General features: G+C 42.2%; 1 protein-coding gene across 6 annotated transcripts in view; it reads left to right on the plus strand.

The window, feature by feature from the left end:
- The first annotated feature begins 4,859 nt into the window (after window positions 1-4,859).
- raraa (retinoic acid receptor, alpha a) overlaps window positions 4,860-24,863 on the plus strand; it is a 228,466-nt gene continuing 208,462 nt past the window's right edge. For 2 of the 6 annotated variants that reach the window (XM_035748780.2, XM_035748787.2), the window contains exon 1: window positions 4,875-5,090. The gene's annotated coding sequence lies outside the window, so the exon portion shown is untranslated. Of the gene's footprint in view, window positions 5,091-24,863 lie in introns of all 6 variants that reach the window. The other 4 variants (XM_035748739.2, XM_035748755.2, XM_035748748.2 and 1 more) reach the window with 4 other exon arrangements.

Genomic DNA, 24,863 nt, shown 5'->3' on the forward strand with positions numbered 1-24,863 from the left:
GTACTACTAAGCTTAAACCTTATATTTCTTTTATATAGCATTTTCTGACCGTGATATCTCACATTGCATACGCTTCATGACAACACGAAGTTGTTGGAGGTCAAATAACACAAGAGATGGTCCTATTTGTTGCAGGTTGCTTGGGAAACAAAAGCCAAGAAAACAGAGGAGGACAGGAGTTCCAAGGAGACGGGGGAAAAAGTTACCATGTCAGGAAAACGTATCATTGCTCCGCAAAGGTGTTTTTCTAATCTTTGTCAACGCCATGCTTTCTGCTGAGTCATCTGGAAAAAGTTGGGCTTTTCAACATTCTTTAAACTTGTGTAATGCAGCGTAAGTGCACTTCATCTTTAGCCTTACAGTAAATTACATTCAACCACACTTCAACAGGCTCCCATACTTTCAAAGCAACACAAAGAAAAGTAAGTAAGTAACACGCAGAGAGGGGCGATAAAGGTTTCGCAGGTTTTTGGATATTGCTCAAACTTTCTCCCGCGAAAAAGCCCTGTTCATATAATTTCTCCTCCGGCTGTGGCCAGGAAGGAAGGGGTTAAACCTGTCTGCGGACCACATCTGGGAATCATTTGAGACATTCCACAAGGCTTACCACATGTTCTTAGATGGACAAAATCCCGCGAAAGGTTCGGTTGTCAGGAGTTTGAAAATGTTTCTTTTTTGGGGAGGAAGAAAATGAAGGGAAAAAAACGAGAAAAAGGAAGATTCTGGACCACAATAACCAATTCCATGCATCTAATATAATCTTGTCTGCTTATTTCCTCTGATTCTCACAACTTACAACCATAAAGTAGACTAACATATAAAGTGGACTCACATGAAAGTTGTCTCCTTTCAACGCACTTCTACATCTGCACTTAAAAACAAAAGGGACACAGACATATTCAGCGACTCCAATACATTCATCGACCATCTTATTTCAATGTGTCCAGAAGGTCTTGTGGATGCCAGCCTTGCCACAAAGAGCCTTGTCCGTTGGTTTCACCATTACACTGTGCTATGTCTAGGGATGACACGCTAATAAAGGGGCCACAGCAGTGATGAATGGTTGGCTGCTGTGAGGTAGCGAAATTGGTTGTTTCAGGGGTGGAGGGATATTAATGGTGAGGGAGTATGTGGGTCTTGATTGACCACAGAGGCTTTGGCACGGCCCTGCCCTCCCGTCTCCCGTCACAGCTTTCTCTCTCTGTCGGTCTGGGCCGTATCCATAAGGCGTGTCAGTGTAGGATTGCTGATCTAGAATTCATTTAGCCTTTTGGAAAAGAATGAATAACGTTACGTGGACAAAGGGACCTAATTTTAGATCAGCACTCCATAAAGTGCTGAGAGTAGAGTGGCAGTGCGGATCTAGGATCCGTTTAACCTTTTACATTGTAATGAACAAGATGGGAGGAGACCTGATCTTAGATCAGCACTCTGAGACGTTGTATGAATACCGGCCCTGGTCTAGAGGCAGATCTGAAATATTCTCCAAACCTACACCGAGCTGGCCTGCCAGGTGAAAGCCTCTCGATTTCAGTGAAGTAGGCGACTTAGGCTCTCATGTGTCACATGATGCACGGGCCGCCACACTCTACTTGTCGACTGACATTTGGAGACCCTGGAGATGTTGCTCTTGGGTGGGTGACACTCACGTGATGTGTAGGTGTCACATTGTCATCCTAGTGTGGTTGCACGCTGGTAGTCAGTCACTGGAAATAGCCGGGCCAGTAAATGGTATCCTGTGTTTACAAGAGGTGGCGAGGTACACTCAAACACCTGCTGGGGGCTCACCATGTGCCTTGTTAAACTGAAACAGGAGAGACTATGGGACTTCTTCTTGAGAGCTGCTCCTAAGACTAGGTTGTCAGGGAGTATTTGGGACTATTTGTTCTAGCACTGGCACTTCCCCTAGATACAAATATGGAAAGCCGAGGGAACCAGGAGAGCCAAAGAGCACATTTTTGTTGTTGACCCATCCATTTTACAGGAGAGATTCCAGGGTCAGGATACCACCGTGAAGTCTCTCTAAGCTCTTCACATGTCAGGCCTCATAAGGAGCTTCTTCTAGAGTCTAAAAGGATGGGCGTAAACAATGTTGCAGAGTGAATGATGAATTGTGGCTAACCTGAAATCATTTCAGTCTGTCGCTTTAAAAAACACAAACTCAGTGATTGTCAGCAAAAATGTCATGCCAACCAAAGCCAAATATATACAGTACCAGTTAAAAGCTCGGACACACCTACTCATTCAAGGGTTTTTCTTGATTTTTACTATTTTCTACATTGTAGAATAATAGAGAAAACATCAAAACTATGAAATAACACATGGAATCACATAGTAAGCAAACAAGTGTTAAACAAATCAAAATATTGTTTATATTTTAGATTCTTCAAAGTATCCACACTTTGACTCGATGATAACTTTGCACACTCTTGGCATTTTCACAACCAGCTTCACCTGGAATGATTTTCCAACAGTCTTGAAGGTGTTCCCACATACGCTGAGCACTTGTTGGCTGTTTTTCCTTCACTCTGAGGTCCATCTCATCCCAAACCATCTCAGTTGGATTGAGGTCTTGTGATTGTGGAGGCCAAGGTCATCTGATACAGCACTCCATCACTCTCCTTCTTGGCCAAATAGCCCTTACACAGTCTGGAGGTTTGTTGGGTCATTGTCCTGTTGAAAAACAAATTATAGTCACACTAAGCCCAAACCAGATGGGATGGCATATCACTGCAGAATGCTGTGGTAGCCATGCTGGTTAAGTGTGCCTTGAATTCTAAATAAATCACAGACAGTGTCACCAGAAAAGCACCCCCATATCATAACACCTCCTCCTCCATGCGTCAAGGTAGGAACAACACAGGCCGAGATCATCCATTCACCTACTCTGCGTCTCACAAAGACACAGAGGTCAGAACAAAACATTTCAAATTTGGACTCATCAGACCAAAGGGCAGATTTCCACCGGTCTAATGTTCATTGCTCTTGTTTCTTGGCCCAAGCAAGTCTCTTCTTATTATTGGTGTCCTTTAGTAGTAGTTTCTTTGCAGCAAATCGACCATGAAAGCATGTTTCACACAGTCTCCTCTGAACAGTTGATGTTGAGATGTGTCTGTTACTTGAACTCTGTGAAGCATTTATTTGGGCTGCAATTTCTGAGGCTGGTAACTAAAGAATCCTCTGCAGCAGATGTAACTCTGGGTCTTCCTTTCCTCATGAGAGCCAGTTTCATCATAGTGCTGGAAGGTTTGGGTGGCTGCACTTGAAGAAACTTTAAAAGTTCTTGACATACCTTCATGTCTTAAAGTAATGATGGACTGTCATTTCTTGTTGCTTATTTGAGCTGTTCTTGCCATATTATTCACTTGGTCTTTTACCAAATAGTGCTATGTTCTGTATACCACTCCTACCTTGTCACAACACAACTGATTGACTCAAATGCCTTAAGAAGGAATGAAATTCCACAAATGAACTTTTAACAAGGCACACCTGTTAATTGAAATGCATTCCAGGTGACTACCTCCTGAAGCAGGTTGAGAGAATGCCAAGAGTGTGCAAAGCTGTCATCAAGGCAAAGGGTGGCTACTTTGAAGAATCTCAAGTATAAAAATATGTTTTGATTTCTTTAAAAAAAAAATGGATTCCTTCATGATTCCATATCTGTTATTTCATAGTTTTGATGTCTTCACTATTACGTAGAAAATAGTAAAAAAATAAAGAACAACCGTTGAATGAGTAGGTGTGTCCAAACTTTTGAGTGGTGCTGTCGGCTAAATGCATTAGTTTATTCAAAGCAATAAAATAAATGTACGCGGTATGACTTTTGACATCCCCGAGCCTACTTTATTTTGGCCTAAAGTGGATTAGGCAAAGCATGCATAAAACATGCAATGACATGGCACTGCACTACAGTTAGTCCATTAAGAGACTGTACAACATCCCTGCTAACATTAGGGGGTAAACCTGACTGCACGTCCAGGATGCAGCTGTACCGAGGACACCCTGGGGGCCTTCCAACCAAACCTAGAGATAATGTTAAGGAAACACTATGGCTGCCAATAGAGTAAAGTCCCGCTGTCTGTCTGCAGGCAAATGGCAGTCTACTTTCGGTGCACGTAAGGATATCCCGCCAGGGCTCAATTTCATATGCCAAAATCCTGTGAAATAGGCCTATCTCACACTCTTTTTAATAGGTCTATCTCACGCTATTTTGTCAGCAACCACTTCCACCAAAACATGCTTTGAGCATTTGAAGACCTTTCACTCCGCTTCCAAGTCCTCCCATAGCCCTACCACTGTGTCCACCCACGTCACCCCCAGCACAGCATTCCTTACTTGTGTGCTGATATGTAACAGTTGACACAGCTCAATGCCACTCTGCTTTGTTGCAGCAGCCTCAGAGGCATTGTTGGACAAACATCCAGTGTGGCTGGCCGCCATACCAAGCTTGCAGGGAAAAACTTTGGGGTTACTTACAATGGGAGGAACGTATAGTATCTCACTGACTATATTGTGTCCTAGTGTGACCAAAAACCCAACAATCACTCAAAGAAATGGTCTTATTTCTGGCAGTAGGTTTTGACAACAAACAAACCTAAGGACAGAAACGTGTGCTCTTCTTCCGTTGTTCACGCCACAAAATAATGGTCCGCTGACTGTACCTAATTAAATTCAAATACGGTCTTTGAATTATTAGAGTTGCCCTGTCAGGATTTCTTGGGGAGCTGATTTTCTAAACCATACTGTACTGTCTTTGGAAAAAAGTGACCGAACATCTGGAGTTAACAGGACATCCCCTTTCAGAGGACCACGCCATAAAAGGAGAGGGGGCGGGGAAAGTGGATTGTGTTGGAGTTCATAGCCGGAGCACGTGACCTCAATGGCTGCGGCTGCAAAAGCTGTGCTGAACTTCTCTGCACACTGAACGCCTTTCACCGACGAATTGCCGGAGGGTGGTTTGGGTCGACACCCGTTGTTATCCACCGTTGCGAATGGTTTTACAGGTAACAACTTTGGAGAGACTATCTAAATAACCATACGCGTCTCAGCTTCCACCAACCACGGAAGCAGGAGGAGTCAACAGGTACAAGGTATTTGAAATTACACTTGTCGCTGGATGTGGCATACCGTGTTAACATTTTGAGTTTGCTGTCCAGTTGAATATTAACATTAGCTAACAGGTAAATATCATGACTAACTGAAGTCCTTCAATCCGAGGAGATTCTAATTTTCAGTTGGGCCATGCATTGCCAGTTTATTATGTACACTAACCTCATACTGTACGACGTCGATATCATGCATACAGTTCGACGTGGTGTTAGATGTTATGAGTCCGGTGCTTGACAGTAGCTATCAACAAGCAATCCTTATCTAATTAGATAACAACAGAGTTATTTTATAACAATTTGCCCTATTAATTTCCCATAATTGAAATAGCACAAGCAAGCAACGAAATATAAACGTTGTAATAAGGGACAGCAAGCGACCTATAGTTTAGTTCGTGGATTGGATTTTTGACAGGCTGACAGTTTTCTCAATATTTAGCGACATCGCTACTCCTTGTCGCATGGTCAACCAATCAGCCTGCTAACTTTTTCACAGTATTTTTTACCATGTTATGAGACAAGCGTACCCACATAAACAAGATCTAATTGAGTGGTTTTTAGCTGCAGTTTAGCGGGAGCTAGCCATGGAACGTCAAGACAATGGAATATTAATGTTGAACAATCCCAAAACTGTGTGCACAAATTTATTCCCAAGACAGTGGCACAAAAGTATTTTGTTCTCTGCAAATAAGTTAAATGTAAGTCACACTGTGAAACAGATGCCTCCCCCAATTTGTTTACACCTTTGATGCACCTTTGTCAAGATAATATGCCCACATTTGCAGCCTCCTCAGAGGAGCGTCTGACCAAATTAAATGTCACAATTATGTATGACATAATTATTATCATTGTGGCAATGTATTTAGTGAAAATCTAGTGTAATTTCGAAATTGCGGCAGTTAGGATATCCTTCATAACAGTCAACTTTATTATTACCAATTATTACGCTTTTATTAAGTCTTTAATTTAAGTGTTTAAATCCATTGTTTCCTATGTAGATCTGTAATAACATTTTCATTGGGATTCGGTATGACGATGAGGTAGTCTTATCACGGCGTTATAATCATTCATTCACCATACGATATCATATATGTTAATAATGCCCTCCTATGGATTATTCCAATGTCCTGTCCAAGACTGGCTGCATAATGTGTACAACAAACTACTGTTTTTGTTGTGAAAAAGTAATTTGCCCTTTTCTCCGTAAAACCTGTGACATTCAGAGCAAGATGCATCAGAGGCTTAGTCGCTGAGTGGGACATTTGGTGTGTCTGAGGATTTTCCCACCCTGTCACCTTCCCGCTTGGTGTGAATCACAGTTACATGTTGTGCCTAGGGGTGTGCATATTTCCCTTTTAAGACGATTCGATATGTATCTAGATGCGTTTTAGTCGAAACTATTTGATTAGAGGAACAAATCGATACGATTCGATGCACTAACATTTGTTGCATAAACGCATACATTTTCCATTCAAAATTAAAGTCTGCTGATAATGGATCTCATGGGCTTGGGCTCTCTGAGCTGGATCTGTCTGAGCTGACGTGCGTGTCCTCGTTATGAAATGATCAACTTTACCCTACATATCTAAAAATTACCATAATACATTGATTGTTTTAAGCAAAACTACTAAAACTATTGCTGATGATGAACCGTAACAATCCAAATCAAATTGAATGTAAGATCAGCATGTAGCCTACCTATAGCCAGATTGTAGCCTACCTATAGCCAGATTGTAGCCTACCTATAGCCAGATTGTAGCCTACCTATAGCCAGATTGTAGCCTACCTATAGCCAGATGAGAGTTGTCTCTGATGGTAGCTTAGGCTACTTTTATTCTGGTAAAACACCATTTTCAAAAGCACATTTGATCAAAATATTAGTCACTCGACTAATAAAGCCTAATATTGCGCAAGCCATTTTACATACATTTGAATGTGCAGTTTGACTAGGCTGCTAATATTGCCTGGGGTTGTTCGGCATGCAAAATGACTTGTGGATCAATGACTGTCATAATAATGACGTGCTTAGTTTGACACTGAAGGAAAAGAGGCAGTTGTTATTTTCAGAAGGTAGAAAAGTAATTTGAGAAATGTAAGTGAACAAGGCGATTCATAACATTTAAATCGACTTTCTGACCGATGCATGCTTCATTTGGATCAGTGGTTTGGGGTCCCGCAGACCGATGCTCTCGTATATGTTAAACATTTGAACTAGGGACCGATGCATATTGGTGAATCGTTACACCCCTAGTTATGCCATAACTGCAAAGTCCCTAGTCAGCTGTAACCTAACCAAGCAGTAGGTTCACTTAGAATTGCTATGACTGTCACTATAGTGTCCTAATCCTGAAAGCTACTGTTATGTAATGATCAAATTGCCCATTCTGCCCCCGTCCCACCCCCCAGGATGCCTCTTTCCCAGATCTAAACAAATGTAGTAGGATTTGCACATGTTTACACACAATTTTTATATAAACTTCTGTTGTAACTATGTTGTACTATAAACGGCATGATCGACATGTTGTAGCCTACAAACTTATTTTGTAACTATAATAAACGCCATGATCGCAACCGTCGCATTCTGCAGGGTAGTATTTGAATCAATTTAGATCAAATCAATGTCACACCCAGAATAATAGTTTGTGTGGAGGTGCTGACTAACGGCGAATAAACTATCAAAATAAATAAAGTCGCACACTCCATGTGTAATCTCCCACCAATTTAATGGGCATTTACCAACGTTTCGGCATTACTGTGCCCTTTTCACCCTGAAGAAGGCACAGTGATGCCGAAACGTTGGTAAATACCCATTAAATTGGTGGGAGATTACACATGGAGTGTGCGACTTTATTTATTTTGAAAGATCACATAATGATTCATTAGTATTCTACATAGTCAAGCACCAAAACTTTTCAAATGTTGAAATTAAAAGGCTATTGCACCCGGAAAAACGTGGAACGTCAGGTGCGTCACATTCAGAGCCGCAAGACAGCAACATAATAAACTGAAGCACTGATCATTGGGAACGAGATCAGAATGTCTGCTCAGGAGTTATCCATCAATTAAATAGGTAGCCTAGCCTACAAAAAGAAAACGATCCATATTGATAAACATGACATTAATAACGCAGCCACAACCCGAGGACCCCGGTGCCGACGCATTCAGAAATCAAAAGATGGTGTAGTATTTAGTTTAGAAGCTTTGAAGAAGGCCAAGAGAACCATAAACACTTTTCAATAGCAACTGAAATCCACATTGGGTAAAAAAATACAAATGATGTAGCCTACGATGCAGTACTTGTGATCATTTTAAGGAGAACAAAAACTACTTAGCCTACAATTGAACACCACCGTGGAAGCTTCGCTATTTGGCATCTTCTTAAGTAGCCTAGTTTTGTTGTTTGGCTACTAGAAGAGAACTAGTGCTGATCACTCGAAGCCCACCTCTTCCAATGCACTGTGGAAAAGTGTGCATAGAATTATACTAGATGTAGAGCCGAAATTAGTATAACATCCTTGCGTTTCAAACATTTTTGAAAATTCACATACTATAAAACATAATATTTTTGCATACTAAGAATATGTCATGCGCGAATGCGTTGTTTCACGCTAAAAGTACGGTTGTTTAGCTATTCGGAAAAGGCATCAGAAAATCCAGTCACGTAGCCACTCCGTATGTAATATAACCTGCCATTTTGGTCCTTCAGGTCGGTGGAATTGAAACAATTATAGAAGTTTAATCTGCTGTGTCACTGTCGCCAACTCATGGTACAGGATGAGCCCTATGGGAAAGATTTAGTCTACTGACTGGTCTGGTACGTCAACAATCCAATCGTCCTTGGGTTCCGCCTGTCCTCCCTCAAGGGCAAGAGGATCTGAGATGTGTTCACCGTGTTATGAGTTTGGCAACTAAAAAAATCAAAATGATGGGCATTAAAATGGAGTTGGTCCGCCATTTGCTGCTATAACAACCTCTACTCTTCTGGAAAGGCTTTCTTCTAGATGTTGGAACATTGCTGCTGGGCCTTGCTTCCATGAGCATGAGTGAGGTCGGGCACTGATGTTGGGCGATTAGGTCTGGCTCGCAGTCGGCGTTCCAATTCATCCCAAAGGTGTTCTATGGGGGTTGAGGTCAGGGCTCTGTGCAGGCCAGTCAAGTTCTTCCACACTGATCTCGATAAACCATTTCTGTATGGATCTCGGTTTGGGCAACGGGGCATTGTTATGCTGAATGGGCCTTCCCCAAACTGTTGCCACAAAGTTGGAAGCACTGACTCGTCTAGAATATTGCCGTATGCTGTAGCGCTAAGATTACCCTTCACTGGAACTAAGGGGCCTTCCCGAACCATGAAAAACAACCCTAGACCATTATACAGCCTCCAATAAACTTTAAAGTTGGCACTATGCATTGGGGCAGGTAGTGCTTTCCTGGCATCCTCCAAACCCAGATTCTTCCGAACTGCCAGATAGTGAAGTGTGATTCATCAATCCAGAGAACACGTTTCCACTGCTCCAGAGTCCAATGGTAGCGATCTTTACACCACTCCAGCCGACGCTAGGCATTGCGCATGGGGATCTTAGGCTTGTGTGTGTACGGCTGCTCGACCATGGAAACCCATGAAGCTCCTGACAAACAGTTATTGTGCTGACGTTGCTTCCAGAGGCAGTTTGGAACTCTGTAGTGAGTGTTGCAACCGAGGACAGATGATACGCGTTTCAGCACTCACAGTCCCGTTCTGTGAGCTTGTGTGGCCTACCACTTCATGGTTGAGCTGTTTTTGCTCCTAGATGTTTCCACTTTATAATACAGTTGACCGGGGAAGCTCTAGCAGGGCAGACATTTAAGGAAACTGACTTGTTGGAAAGGTGGCATCCTATGACGGTGCCATGTTGAAAGTTACTGAGCTCTTCAGTACGGGTCATTATACTGCCAATGTTTGTCTATGGAGATTGCATGGCTGTGTGATCCATTTTATAAGTCTGTCAGCAACGGGTGTGGCTGAAATGGCCGATTCCACTAATTTGAAGGTGCGTCCACCTTTGGCCATGGAGTGTCGTTAGAATTCTATGGTCATAAGTTATCAACTTCAGCCTTGCAGGCACCTCAAGTCAATTCTATGGTCATAAGTTATCAACTTCAGCCTTGCAGGCACCTCAAGTCAATTTGTTCATCAGGTTCTCTTGTGGCAGATACTCTATATGTAGTCTATAGTGCAGACGTGCTGTTGTTGGTGATTGTCTATTCTACGTTTTAGGATTAGACCATACAATGAATTTTAGTATAGCAGAAAACTCAATTGTATAGCCCAGTACTGTATTTTGAGTGTAGATAGAGTTGGAGTATTTTTTTGAGCGACCGTCAAACGACTTGTGTGTCTACGGATGTCGGTTTCCTTCTTGTATGAGATATGCCAGTTAGAAACCTCACACGACTTGGTTTCACATTGCGATAAATGTGTCATCACTCACTCACTTGCTTTGCCGCCTCACCATACCTCCTCTGAAGTAAGACAGGACCTCCCCCCTGCTCTCCCCCACTTTTCCCTTCTTCTTCAAAATCATGTGTGACACTGGAAAATGTTCTTTTGATAGTAATAAACATGATAGTGATTCAAGATGGCTGACGCTTTCTTTTTTTCCTTGTAACCCGTGGAACAAATAGTTTTTATGTTCAAATGTATTGAAAACGTATCAATCCAAGATATATTAGTATTTTATTTATTTTTTGTCCACTTTGAAATTACAGAGTATTTTGTGTAGAACGTTGACAAAATGTTGAAAAAGTAAAGTATATTCCCACATATTTTTTTTAAGGCACTGAGCAAATTTCCGGTCTGCTCATCGCAAACTTTATGCAACTTCTGGAGCACGTTTACTGTGAACACTGAGGCTGTACCCGCTTTAGGTTACAGTTATAACAATGGCCAAGTAGGCTACTGTGGCAATTTGATCATAATGTAGGCCTATCAACAAAAAAACAATGGAGAAAAAGCATCTCATAACATTGTAACATGGAAATGTTCTATTATTCGGCCTACAGTTGCAGCACATGTGTGGTGTTCAATGTAGACAATCCATGAGACTTTTGAAAATAATAGGGATTGTCATTCACCTGTTAGGATTTCATTCACCTGTTTATCCACTTGTGTTGTGTGATGCAAGAAACCACTTTACAAAATAACATTCATTATCATTGCCATACCATTATTACAGAGAATCAGACAAATAATGCTACCCACTGCATGTTGGCTATTTAGCCTTTTAAAGCCCTGCTCAAAATACAACATTGCCCTTTTTGAGACAGAAAAAATGCTCTTTACCTGACTTGCTTTTCAAAGATGGCTAAAATGCACCCATTTTGTGCTCTTGTAGGAAGTAACCACTCCCCTATTGCTGACTACAAGTGATGGGCTAATAACTCACTAACTAGTTAATAACTCACTAACTAGCAAAGGATATGAACAAAATGTGCACACGTGGCTACATGCAGCTCTTGCTTCGATCTCCAAACAAGTGCATCTACTCACGACCACTTATACTGTAAACACAGTCCAGTTCAAAGGGAATGGCACAGATTCATATATGGCAATGGTATGTTTGCCATCAGTAGTCAGTGTGCGTTTGAGTAAGGGTGAAGGGTTGTGTCAGAGTGGGTCGAGATCTGTGGATGGGCATCGAGTTAATGTGGATAGTCTGTGGGAGATCAGTAGTTGTTAGCCATTTAACAGTCTTATAGCCAGGGATAGAAGCTGTTTTATGGGTCTGTTGGTCTGAGCGTTGATGCACCAGTACTTAGGGCTGGGCGATATGACCTAAAAATCATTAATTTTTTTCAAACTTATGAGTGATTCAAGGTATATATATGTATATATATTTTTTATAAGCATTGTTGTACAATTAAAGGTCAATACACTGCATTTCAGACAGTCAGCAATAATCTAATGAATTCCGGTCTTGTGAAGATATACCTAGGCTAAATATAAGCCTTCTACAACCATAAGACCCACTAATAACTTCATTATTTTATCAAAATAGTTTAACCAGCTTTTTGTTGTTATTGCAATAATCACTGATCTGGCTTTCAAGTCTGTCTATGAAAATGCCATTTTTTTGTTACAAATTTGACTAAAACCATCCTTAATGCACATTCACTAATAATGACTAACTTCCCTGCAGCAGGCATTAGCTGATCTCAAAACAAGTGCATCAAAACAAGACAATGAACACAGGTCTCATCAAAAATCTCTCAAGCCCACGTGATAGTGACTAGCCAGCTAATCTTTTATATTTCAAGTTTAGTCAACTTGGATCTGTTTGCTAGCTTACAAGGCAGAACAGTTGAATTGTTTAATTACACCTTTCGCTCTGTCTCCAACTGTTTGAAAAGCATGTTAGCCTGTACTACTTTGTTCAGATGTTGAAATCAAGTGGCCTAACTTAGTTCTCAGACTAAGAATGAGTTGACAATTCCTTATATAATTGTGTTTCATGCTTCTTGCACATTTATAAAACAGACTAGACGGCTTGTATAACAGTCTTTCCAGAATCAATGTTCATTGATGCTCTCATTTTAGTAGTGACTGCGCTGCGTGCAGTTTGAGTAGTTGAGACATAAAAATGGTATCGTTGGAAAAGTTAACATCTGTATTACTGTAAAATATGACCGATTCTGTTGGACTAAACTACAAATGCAAATAGTAGGTTGAAACCGCATGTCAGAGAGGAAGATGTGATCTCTCAACTTTGTTGGTGTGTGAGGCAGGGGGAGGGGCTTGGTGTGTGTGTAAACCATAGAGAAAGAGGCGAAGTGATAGGTTTCCTTCTCGCTAAAATCTGTCCATTTATAAGCTCAATGCGTTTCTATAGGCTTATTTTGGACCTAAGCTTGACTCCCATTGTTAGGGCGGCATCTCGTCATTATATATAGATCTCTGGTGTAAATGGGGAGGTGCACAGAAGGAGCGAGAGACAAGAACAAAAATACAACGTGAAAATACAACGTGAAAACAAGTGGACATAAAAACGAAAAATAACAAAACCTTGATTCTTGCGATACAGACATTTGGAATATCACGCAAAAACATGCATCAGCTCGCTCCCAGTGATGTGCTGGGCTGTCTGCACCACCCTCTGTAGGACCTTCCGATTGAAGGCGGTGCTGTTGCCATACCAGGTGGTGATCCAACTAGTCAGGATGCTCTTGATGTTGTAGCTCTAAAAGGTCTTCAGGATCTAAGGTGCCATGCCCAAAAAATTGAGCCTCCTGCGGAAGAAGAGGTGCTGCCGTACCTTCTTCATGACTGTTTTGGTGTGAGAGGAGTATGTGAAGTCCTCGGTGATGTGGACACTGAGGAATTTGACATTCATGACCAGATGAAGTGAGATGGATTATTGGAGGATGGGGAGAGAGTTTCCACTTTGAAACCTGAGAACAATGAGAGATATTTCACGGGATGTATAAATGTGAAGCATCCGGTTGGCGTTTCCACTTACTACCAAATATGGTAGTGAGAGGAAGCCCAGTGGGAGAAGATGGAACGAGATTCATTCTGGCTGACATTCTGCTAATTTACTCTTCGATTAAACATTTGATCTCAATACAGTTTTCTGTTCCCAAAACTACAATATTTTACGAACAGAGTGGACTAAGTTTAGTAGACTTTACGCTTTGCCAAAGTTTGAAAAAAATGCCGTTGTTTACAAGGTGTTCAAAGGTGAATTTAGTTATTGTGCACTTCACAGAATAGGTGTTCCCCAACGGAAATATGCAAATGAATGCTAGAACACAGCAATAAGATCTCGCTAGCTTGTGCTTGGCTCTTCCCACCTTCTTGCTTGTTCTGTCCATAATGGCTCATTTGTTCCCATTAGAAACAACAGGCTTTGGTCTATCTTGGTTTAGCTATAAAAATCTTTGTGATGTCATTTTGTATTTAGGAGCTTTTATTCCTAAAAGTGGCCTTTTACTCTCTGTAGATTGTCATTCACTGTTTATTGAAGGTAGAATTATGAGTTCAAATGATACGGTAGCTAAATACTAAGCCTATCTACCAAATATACTCATGTCTAGCGAGATGGAGGGCTATAAGACTCCTAGCAATGTGGTGGGGTTCAGGGATGGGCAGAAATGTTTGCCCAACTGATTGTAGCGATAGAAAGTACAGCTACATTTGGTATAGAGATTCTACCAAAAAGGCAACCTCAACATATTTTAACTTTGGTTAGCCGAGGCACACAGTGGGTGTATAGCCTTACCACAGCCCTATCTGTCCCTTGTGTTCAGTCGGTGACTTCCTGCTTCCCAAAGTTGAGACTGTGCAGGAGAAATGACAGATGAGACAGGTCCCCCACAATGGCAGGTTACCCTGGAGATATCACACGGCGCTTGCTAAACGGTAAACACCTCAACCGAGTCGACCCGCTCACGCTGAGGTGCCGGGGATTGTGTGGGTTTTATTTTAAGAGTGAGGAGCTCCGATCTGAGTGAAACCACAGTTTCGAGAGCTGAGGCTTTGGTTCTGTTTTTATGAAAGAAATACATTAGTCAGTCAGACATTTTGGGAGTTTGTTATAATGAGCAGTAGTGTGGTGTGTCAAGTCTTCCAACTCTGATGTTGTTTCTTAGCCGTTGACTAACTGTTCACACAGGGAAAGAAACACTTGCTGAATAGAGAAGGTAGGAGTTGGAGTGCAGCTGAATAGTGTGGCTGACACTCATGTAGGTCAAGGCCTGGTTTCATCAAACAGGCCCCAGCCCCAGACCTCTTCAGAATGAGTAGAAATAAATTGCAATGTTCTAGTGGTTTTGGCTGTGGTACTCGCTAACGTTGCCGCTGCCTTTGGGAATGGGGCGAGTGTGGGAAAAGACTGAGGAGGAGGGTAGGAGTCGCTGCCATGGGAGTGGAGCGGAGTGGGGATTGGGGAAGTTAGGCCCCTGTGATGTAGGAATATAGGAGCTCTAGTCAGCCTGGATGATGGGAGTTTGACAGGCCAGCTCACGCATACTGATTCTATCTCTACCCGGTCCACCGTCTGCTTCTCTACTCTCCTAGTCCTCCCTGGGACCATGAAAGGGTTAAGTCACCCCCCCCCCCTTTTCTATCGCCTCCTTTTATTTCTCCCTTTATGACTTTGATGGTATTAAATCATCTTTACATGTCAGAGTGCACAGCTCTCCCGTGTTCATGTAGGAGAGCAATTAGAGTGGTAGCTCTAACTATGCTTCATTGAAGTTTTAAAGTGGCAGGGCGCCTCCCCTCAAGTTACTATTCCAATTAGAGGTTGACCGATTAATCAGAATGGCCGATTAATTAGGGCCGATTTCAAGTTTTCATAACAATTGGAAATTGGTATTTTTGGGCGCCGATTTAAAAATATATATATATATATATATATTTTTTTTAAACATTTTTAAAAATCTTTTTTTTATACCTTTATTTAACTAGGCAAGTCAGTTAAGAACACATTCTTATTTTCAATGATGGCCTAGGAACGGTGCGTTAACTGCCTCGTTCAGGGGCAGACCGACAGATTTTCACCTTGTCAGCTCGGGGGATCCAATCTTGCAAAGTTACAGTTAACTAGTCCAACGCAATAACGACCTGCCTCTCTCTCGTGGCACTCCACAAGGAGACTGCCTGTTATGCGAATGCAGTAAGCCAAGATAAGTTGCTAGCTAGCATTAAACTTATCTTATAAAAAACAATCAATCATAATCACTAGTTAACTACACATGGTTGATGATATTACTAGATATTATCTAGCGTGTCTTGTGTTGCATATAATCTGACTGACTGAGCATACAAGTATCTAAGTATCTGACTGAGCAGTGGTATGCAGTAGCAGGCGCGTAAACATTCATCCAAACAGCACTTTCGTGCGTTTTGCCAGCAGCTCTTCATTGTGCGTCAAGCATTGCGCACAACCGATCAACACCCGAGATGAGGCTGGTGTAACCGAAGTGAAATGGCTAGCCAGTTAGCGTGTGCTAATAGCGTTTCAAATGTCACTCGCTCTGAGCCTTCTAGTAGTTGTTCCCCTTGCTCTGCATGGGTAACGCTGCTTTGATGGTGGCTGTTGTCGTTGTGTGGCTGGTTCGAGCCCAGGGAGGAGCAAGGAGAGGGACGGGAGCTATACTGTTACACTGGCAATACTAAAGTGCCTATAAGAACATCTAATAGTCAATGTTTAATTAAATACAAATGGTATTGAGGGAAATAGTCCTATAATTCCTATCCTAAAACTTCTTACCTGGGAATATTGAAGACCCATGTTAAAAGGAACCACCAGCTTTCATATGTTCTCATGTTCTGAGCAAGGAACTGAAACGTTAGCTTTGTTACATAGCACATATTGCACTTTTACTTTCTTCTCCAACACTTTGTTTTTGCATTATTTAAACCAAATGGAACATGTTTCATTATTTATTATATTATATTAAGTTCAAATAAGTGTTCATTCAGTATTGTTGTAATTGTCATTATTACTAATACATTTTTTTTTAAATAAATAGGCCGATTAATCGGTATCGGCTTTTTTGGGCCTCCAATAATCGGTACCGGTGTTGAAAAATCATAATCGGTCGACCTCTAATTACAATATTCCTAAACCCAGATGGGAAGTCGGAGTCCCAATGCCATTGTGTTACCTACGCATTGCTGGAAGGCTATGGTGAGGGATCTTTAATATTATCAGCTATTGTATAATCTCATAAGGAAAAATGGCCTAGAATGGATAATCAGTTCTGATATTTTAAGTCCCTCACCAGTTTAATATGCCTGAAGAATTAGGTCAGTTTTTGTCTTCTTTTGAAATGAGGCTAACCTTAAGTCTGATCACTGAGCTATTATTGTGATTCATTGTATCGGGTGTGATTGAAAAGACAATTGATTTAGACATTGAGATTCTGAGCAGATTTAGCCTACATAAGGCTGTTTTTCAGATCGCTGTGTGGAAGAAGAAGCAATAGCTAATTAGTACATTTAATTTGATGTAGCTTACTACTTTATCTATATTGAGTTCGTACTGTCTATTTTGGTACATTTCACTTTGTTCTGGCATTGGCGTACACGCACACACTGTCGGCCTAATCTATTCTACCACGAGAGACCTATTGCATTTCACAATTTGTGTGGGGATATTGTGGCAGTGTCATTTTTCCACATCCATTTTGTGCCTTTGCTTTCATAGAAGTCTCTTTTGCCCAGTCGGACAGTCTCTCAGCTTGACGGCTGACATTTCCAGTGAAAGGGCTCTATTGTCGTCAGTTAATCCCCCCCCCATCCATAAAACAATGGTATCAATTGCTTCTACTGAGTACATCCACATTGCTGTAAAGAGCCAGGCCCATTCTCCTTCCAGCCAGGCAGCCAGTCAGCCACTCCAGGCAGGCAGTGAAACCTCGTCTTCATTCCCATTGACAGCCCCTGGTAGTTGTACAATACTAACCGATTCCAGCCCAGGCAGCTAGTCTAATAATATCTCTGTAGCATGAGAACCAACCTTTTATCGTGCCTGGCCTGCCACCTCGGAAATGCACAATTAATAATGGTCTCTGTATATATTTATTTTCCCGGGGCGGCTATCAGCGGGGCGAGACTGGCCGCTTTGGGCTCTCCTGCCCCTTTCCTAATGAATGGCTTCTATTCCATTTCCCTTCATTTTCCCCTGGACACTGACATTAACGTTGACGGATGATATGTTCGTTCATTGAAACTGGGATCTTAAGCACATTGTCATTGAAAATCGTATTCACCCTCCCACCACCACCACCACCACCACATGCTCTCATTTGCTTTCCCTTCTCTCTCTCTCGCTCTCTCTCTCCCCCCATCTCTCCTTCCTCCTCTCCCTGTCTCGGTGCTCTCTGTCAGCACCCAGGGACATGCCTTTAATATTCTTGTTAGAGCAGCTCCACTGCACAGTCTGAGGAGTTAACCCCCTCCTGCCAACAGCTAGCCTGGCGGCCTGGGGTCACTTCAGCACAGGGTACTTACTACTACACCAGCTAGCAAATGTTCTCCTCCAGGAAATGGTCCTACGAATCTAACACAATGTAGCTTGCACAGTATGTCTCTGTTTCCTTGTGCATGTATTTCTAGGGACCTTTTACATTTTGGTCAGTCAATCACTTTTGTCATTGTGAAACTGTACCTCTGGGCTTCTGTCAAGGCAGAGACACTGACAGATTATCTGGTTGACGTCCTGCATGGACATTTTCTTTGTATAACAGGTCCTGCCGTGTTGGCGGGTGCCAGGCGGGCATAGGTGGCGGCATCACTCTGCTTCCTGCCTGCACATTAGATGAGGCCGGTGCCAGATCTGTGTGAACGGGAGGATAATGACCCAGAACAGATCTGATAATGCTTTAGCTGCTGCTTCTGCTAGGGCAAACTGAAGAGCTCAGCTCATAGTGTCATTATCATACTGTGTGCTGTGCCCTGCTCACTTCAGCCAAACCTCTTTTGTGAGCTGCTGCCTGCTGCTGCTTCCACTGCCTCTATGGTCTGTCAACACAGCAGAGCCGGGGAGAAGGCATCCCATCGCTCTTGATCTCAGTCATGGTACACTGCTTCAGAGAGGCTGCTGTTGTTCACTAAACTGATGAGATTCCAGTGCAAGGATCCAGAGCGGAGCTAAGTTAAGCCTCCAGTGGCCAGACTCGGACCACATCAGTCTTTTAATGGGCAGAATGGGTACAGGCTTTCACCCTGCCTGTGGTGATGTCTGACCATGTCAGCTGACATGATTTAACAAGCCAATGAGAGACTTGCTGTGTAAGTAACGTAGATCCTAGTACACAGTGTGCCTTGCCATCAGCCGAGGTTGTGTAAGTATCCTATGTGTCATTACACACCAACACGATTTTCTTTAGTTTTTGGTTAACATGAATGACCATGCAATATACTGTTCCAACAACTACACTACATATGCGAGAGTATGTGGACACCCCTTCAAATGAGTGGATTCAGCTATTTCAGTCACACCCGTTGCTGACAGGTGTATAAATCGAGCACACCGCCATGCAATCTCCATAGACAAACATCAGCAGTAGAATGGCCTTACTTAGTTAAATTGAAAAAAATAATACTGAAGAGCTCAGTGGCTTTCAGTGTGGCACTGTCATAGGATGCCACCTTTCCAACAAGTCAGTTTGTAAAATGTCTGCGTTGCTCAAGCTGCCCCGGTCAACTGTAAGTGCAGCTATTGTGAAGTGTAAACGTCTAGGAGCAACAACGGCTTAGCCAGGAAGTGGTAGACCACACAAGCTCACAGAATGGGACCGCCGAGCGCTGAAGCGCTTAGTAAAGGGTCGACCGATTAATCGGAATGGCTGATTTAATTAGGGCCGATTTTCAAGTTTTCATAACAATCGGAAATCTGTATTTTTGGACACTGATTTGGCAGATTTTTGTATTTTTTATTTATTTATTATTATATATATTTTTACACCTTTTATTTAACTAGGAAGTCAGTTAAGAACACATTCTTATTTTCAATGACGGCCAAAGAACGGTGGTTTAACTGCCTTGTTCAGGGGCAGACCGACAGAATTTTACCTTGTCAGCTCGGGGATTCAATCTTGAAACCATACAGTTACTAGTCCAACGCTCTAACCACCTGATTGCATTGAAGTCCACGAGGAGCCTGCCTGTTACGCGAATGCAGTAAGAAGCCAAGGTAAGTTGCTAGCTAGCATTAAACTTATCTTATAAAAAAACAATCAATCAATCAATCATAATCACTAGTTAACTACACATGGTTGATGATATTACTAGTTTATCTAGCGTGTCCTGCGTTGCATATAATCGATGTGGTGCGTATTCGCGAAAAAGTCGTTGCTCCAACGTGTACCTAACCATAAACATCAATGCCTTTCTTAAAATCAATACACAAGTATATACAGTGCCTTGCGATAGTATTCGGCCCCCTTGAACTTTGCGACCTTTTGCCACATTTCAGGCTTCAAACATAAAGATATAAAACTGTATTTTTTTTGTGAAGAATCAACAACAAGTGGGACACAATCATGAAGTGGAACGACATTTATTGGATATTTCAAACTTTTTAACAAATCAAAAACTGAAAAATTGGGCGTGCAAAATTACACGCGTAGCGTGTAAAAATTGTCTGTCCTCTGTTGCAATACTCCCTACAAAGTTCCAAACTGGCTCTGGACGCAAGATCAGCACAATAACTGCTTGTTGGGAGCTTCATGAAATGGGTTTCTATGGCCGAGCAGCCACACAATCCTAAGATCACCATCCACAATGCCAAGTGTCGGCTGCAGTGGTGTAAAGCTTGTCACCATTGGAATTTGGAGCAGTGGGTTTGGCGGTTGCTTGCCCGAATGCATAGTGCAAGCTGTAATGTGGAGGAGGAATAATGGTCTGGGATTGTTTTTCATGGTTTGAGAAATCATAACGCTACAGCATCCAATGACATTCTAGACCATTCTGTTGCTTCCAACTTTGTGATGACAGTTTGGGCAAAGGCCTTTTTATTGTTTCAGCATGACAATGCCCCCGTGCACAGAGCGAGGTCCATAAAGAAATGGTTTGTCGAGATCAGTGTGTAGGAACTTGACTAGCCTGCACAGAGCCCTGACCTCAACCCCACCGATCACCTTTTAGGATGAATTGGAATGCTGACTGCGAGCCAGGCTTAATCGCCCATCAGTGACCGACCTCACTAATACTCTTGTGGCTGATTGGAAGCAAGTCCCCGCAGCAATGTTCCAACATCTAGTGGAAAGCCTTCCCAGAGGAACGGAGGCTGTTATAGCAGCAAATGGGGGACCAACTCCATATTAATGCCCAAGATTTTGGAATGAGATGTTTGACAAGCAGCTGTCCACATACTTTTGGTCATGTAGTGTATATGTTTTATTGCAGTCTTAGTGTTGATGAGTTTATTTCACCCAGCCTTTGTCCTGTGGTTTCTTGTCAGAGAACGTGTTGTTTTCACCATGTAATACACACACACACACACACACACACACTGCAGCAGGCACATTAGCCTTTACATTCTTACTGATTCATGGCATTGGGAGAAAGGCATATTGATAAATACCTGGAGTACTCAGTCATCGAAATTGCTAAACTAAATTGGGCAGAACTGAGACTTATGCGGCGCAGTAAATTAAACAAGCAATCTTCTCTGCTGGGTGACAGCACAATGGTGATTAGGCTTTCGTGTGAGTTACCATTCATTATGTATGACTGTGCTGTGGGCTGCCTGCAGTTAAATAGACCCACAGTCCATTGACTGGGCACATTATCAGAGACCGAGCGATCGGGAGGGAGTTAAAAATTGCTTTAGTTCCTGTCCCGAGTTTAATTTTCAGCCAAATGAAGGTGGAAACCCCAAGCGTGTAGTTTGGCGTCCTGCGTGTGTGAAATGTGGTGGGGGTGCTCGCTGCATTGTGTTCCGGGGCTATTTCCACAACGTCTTTCGCTATGTACACACCAGCCACTCTTCGTTTGTCAAAGCCCTCTCTGCCTCTAACTGGCTGCTCCCACCCTAATATAAGGCCATCTTTGTCTCATCTGTAGCTCCATGTATGTTTCCCTACAACTCGTACGCATCTTGAGAGGCTTGCTCTGTTTAGCTTGCCACATTTTCAGTAGCTTACATGACTGTGTTCAGCAAACACTAGAATGTTATTGTCAACATGATTTTGCTGAGCACAAGTGTTGATGATCAGGGAGTCTGAGCTGAGCAGGACTGTTAAGATGTGTCTTGTTTCATAAGGTTTAAAGGGTGTCAAGGTTTTATATGCATTGGCCTATTTGATGAAGAGTGTCACCTACTTTCCATGGCTGTCCAGTCCACACACTGTCTTTGTAGACTTTAACAGCAGACCCAGGAATAGGCCTATTGCAAATAATTGTATTTTTGTCAACATTATTGTCAACATTATGATTTTGCTGTGAGATTGACCTGGTAGTTATGTTGTGTTGGAGTGCTCCATTACCGTATAATGTGTTGCAGTACTCTTATTTAGTACAATTATATTTAGCCTCAATAGAATAGCGGCAACAACGAAAAATAGATGTGACCTAATGGAAATACATGTGAGCTAATTGCCCCTCTGAAAACGGTATCTACTCTATGTGTTAGGCAAGGCTGGACAGACTCTTATGAAAGAGTGGAATGCCAAAATTGAATGCGTGTTCACATTGCGTGTGTGTTCGTTTGATAATTGCAATCACCAAGGAATTTTCTGCCCACACACAACTTATGAAACGGGAGCTGAAACGAACGCTATGTTTGTTTTGCTTGTCGAATTCTTGCCATCTCTTCGGCGAGGGTGGATTTCTCTAGCGTGAGCAAGTCTCTCTCCATTGTCCCAGTGTTGGCGGTTCCCACATCGTACAACAGGATGCGGTCATCTTCAGTTGGCCCCTAGCCTTCAGTAGTCACTCGCTCTACTCATCTGCAGTGCAGCAATCATTTTAGGGCTGCACTCTGTTCTGAGATGCTCTGTGGGAAGGTCCCCCAGGGGTAGGGTGTTCTCTGATAAGCATTTCCCAAATCTATTTCTCACTATATTTCTCCCATTGGTTAATTTGGACAGCTAGCCATTGTGTTGTAACTAGCACTCACCACAACACACACCCCCGGCATTGTTTTCCTATCAAGCCAAATTGAATGTTAACTGCCCTCATGAAGCATGAAATACTGGGCTTTATATTGACTCTGGCAGGTATTTAAACTTCTGATATGATCCAGACCACAGTCATTAAATCGTCAAACTGACGCAATGTTTCATTGCTTTTGCCTGAAGCCAGCATGGCATGTTTTTCCATTCAGGGATTCCAATATTTGTCTCTCTCTCATAAACACTGGGCATCTGGTTGCCTGTAGTAAGTCTTCATTAGCGTAGAGGTTGATGTAAAAATGCGGTTGAAATTCTATCGAGAAAGCAGCCTCCTTGGTTCTCATTTGGAAGCTAGCAGAGGTATGATAAATGTAGCCATCACCCATTGACCCATAGAGGTCAACTTGGTGCACTTAACCCCCTCTATCTCAGTCAGCCCGTGGATACTCTGCACCAGGCCAAATTTGTCTTAACTATTTGTACTTTTTGACCGTTGTCTTCTACTTTGCGCCAACTTAGAATTACCAGCTAACTGTGTACTGTCTTGTTTACAGTTCACTGTTAGATTCTTCCCCAATTCCTTAGCGCAGAAATACATATTATTGGCCTTCAGGGATGCTTGGCCTTCAGCAATATTCTCTGTTTTGATCTCAAAATAGGCCATCCACGTGAATCGTGTAGATCTGAAGAAAAATGTTTGGCAATGGGAGGGGTGGTCTGATTCTCATATCGAGATCATCCCTACTCGTTCTACAATGAGAATATCAAACCAAGTTCAGAGCTTGGTGTCAGATATGTCAGATCAGAATGAGTGCTTCATCCAAAATCAGCTGTGATCAGCCAGACGCATCCCCTACCAGCCGTTACTCACCTGCTTCTCCGTCCTCTCTTTCTGCTCATCTCCATCTGTTTTAAAATGTAATTGAGCTGGGATGGCGAGCTGGAAGGTGTACAGACGGTGATGAGTCTTCTGTTGTTAAATGTGTTTAATTATTGGAGCAGCTCGCGGCGTGAGCGAAGTGGATGCACTACTTTTAATTTAGCCTGTAAGGACCAAGAGGCCAGGCCAGTCTGTCTAGACTTCTCTGTCACGCAGCCATAGAGTAAAACAAGAGCACAGTGACAGTCGTGTTTGCACCTTTACATAGTTGAAAACCGCGTGTCTCTAGCCCAAGCCATTCAAAGGCTGTGCCCCATATCATCTTTTCCCCTTTCTACCATTTCATGTCATTGAATAAACCATGTCGCGTGCGGTTTTAAACAACTGGAAAGCCACTAATGGTTGGTTTTGATAACAAACAACCATGTTTAGTCATGTTACCTAGCTAGCAAAAAATCTGGTAAGTTGACCAATAGGCTATGCACATTTGGATGGCACAGGTGGAGTGGAAAAGGGATAGATGCCCTACTCAAAGGTAGGATGCATATGCCTAATCAATGTAATTCTAAGCTACAGTATCTTGTTATATTTGTTATATTCTGTTTTGTGCCTATCTTTTCAAATGTTTCCTAATTATTGGCACCCTTGATAGATAATCTCTTATCAAGGGTGCCAATAATATGGACATGACTGCAAATGCATAATGATCTGCATGTCATTTTGTTTGTAAGGGAAAACGCACTATATGAAACAAATCTTTAGCCTGCTATTCAGATAACTATACCATCTCTCACACACACGCACACACACTGCTCCCAATGCAGAAAATGTAGGACCAAACAGAACTGAACTAACACCAGAAAAAGAGAGCCTAGAATTACATTGGTAAGGCATATATATGCATCCTACCTTCGAAGCGTACTGTATCTCTTTGAGTAGGCCATCTATCCCCTTTCCGCTCTTCCTGTGCCGACCAAATTTGTGCGTATTGGTCAACTTACCAGTTTTTTGTTAGTGGCCTGCCAGTAGTTTAAAAGCATATCAAGGATCTGGGAAGATTCTGTATGGAGAAATGGTCTAAGATCCCTCCCCATGTGTTCTCCAATCTCATAAAACATTTGAGAAAAAGGCTCAGTGTCGTTATCCTCGCAAGGGGAGGATGCTAGAGTATTGAAAAGAGGGGTGCTAATAATTTTGATTATATATATATGTGTATGTATATATGTATATGTGTGTATATATATATATATATATATATATATATATATATATATATA

This window comes from Oncorhynchus keta, chromosome 3 (genome assembly GCF_023373465.1).
Source record: "Oncorhynchus keta strain PuntledgeMale-10-30-2019 chromosome 3, Oket_V2, whole genome shotgun sequence".
NCBI classification, from domain to species: domain Eukaryota; kingdom Metazoa; phylum Chordata; class Actinopteri; order Salmoniformes; family Salmonidae; genus Oncorhynchus; species Oncorhynchus keta.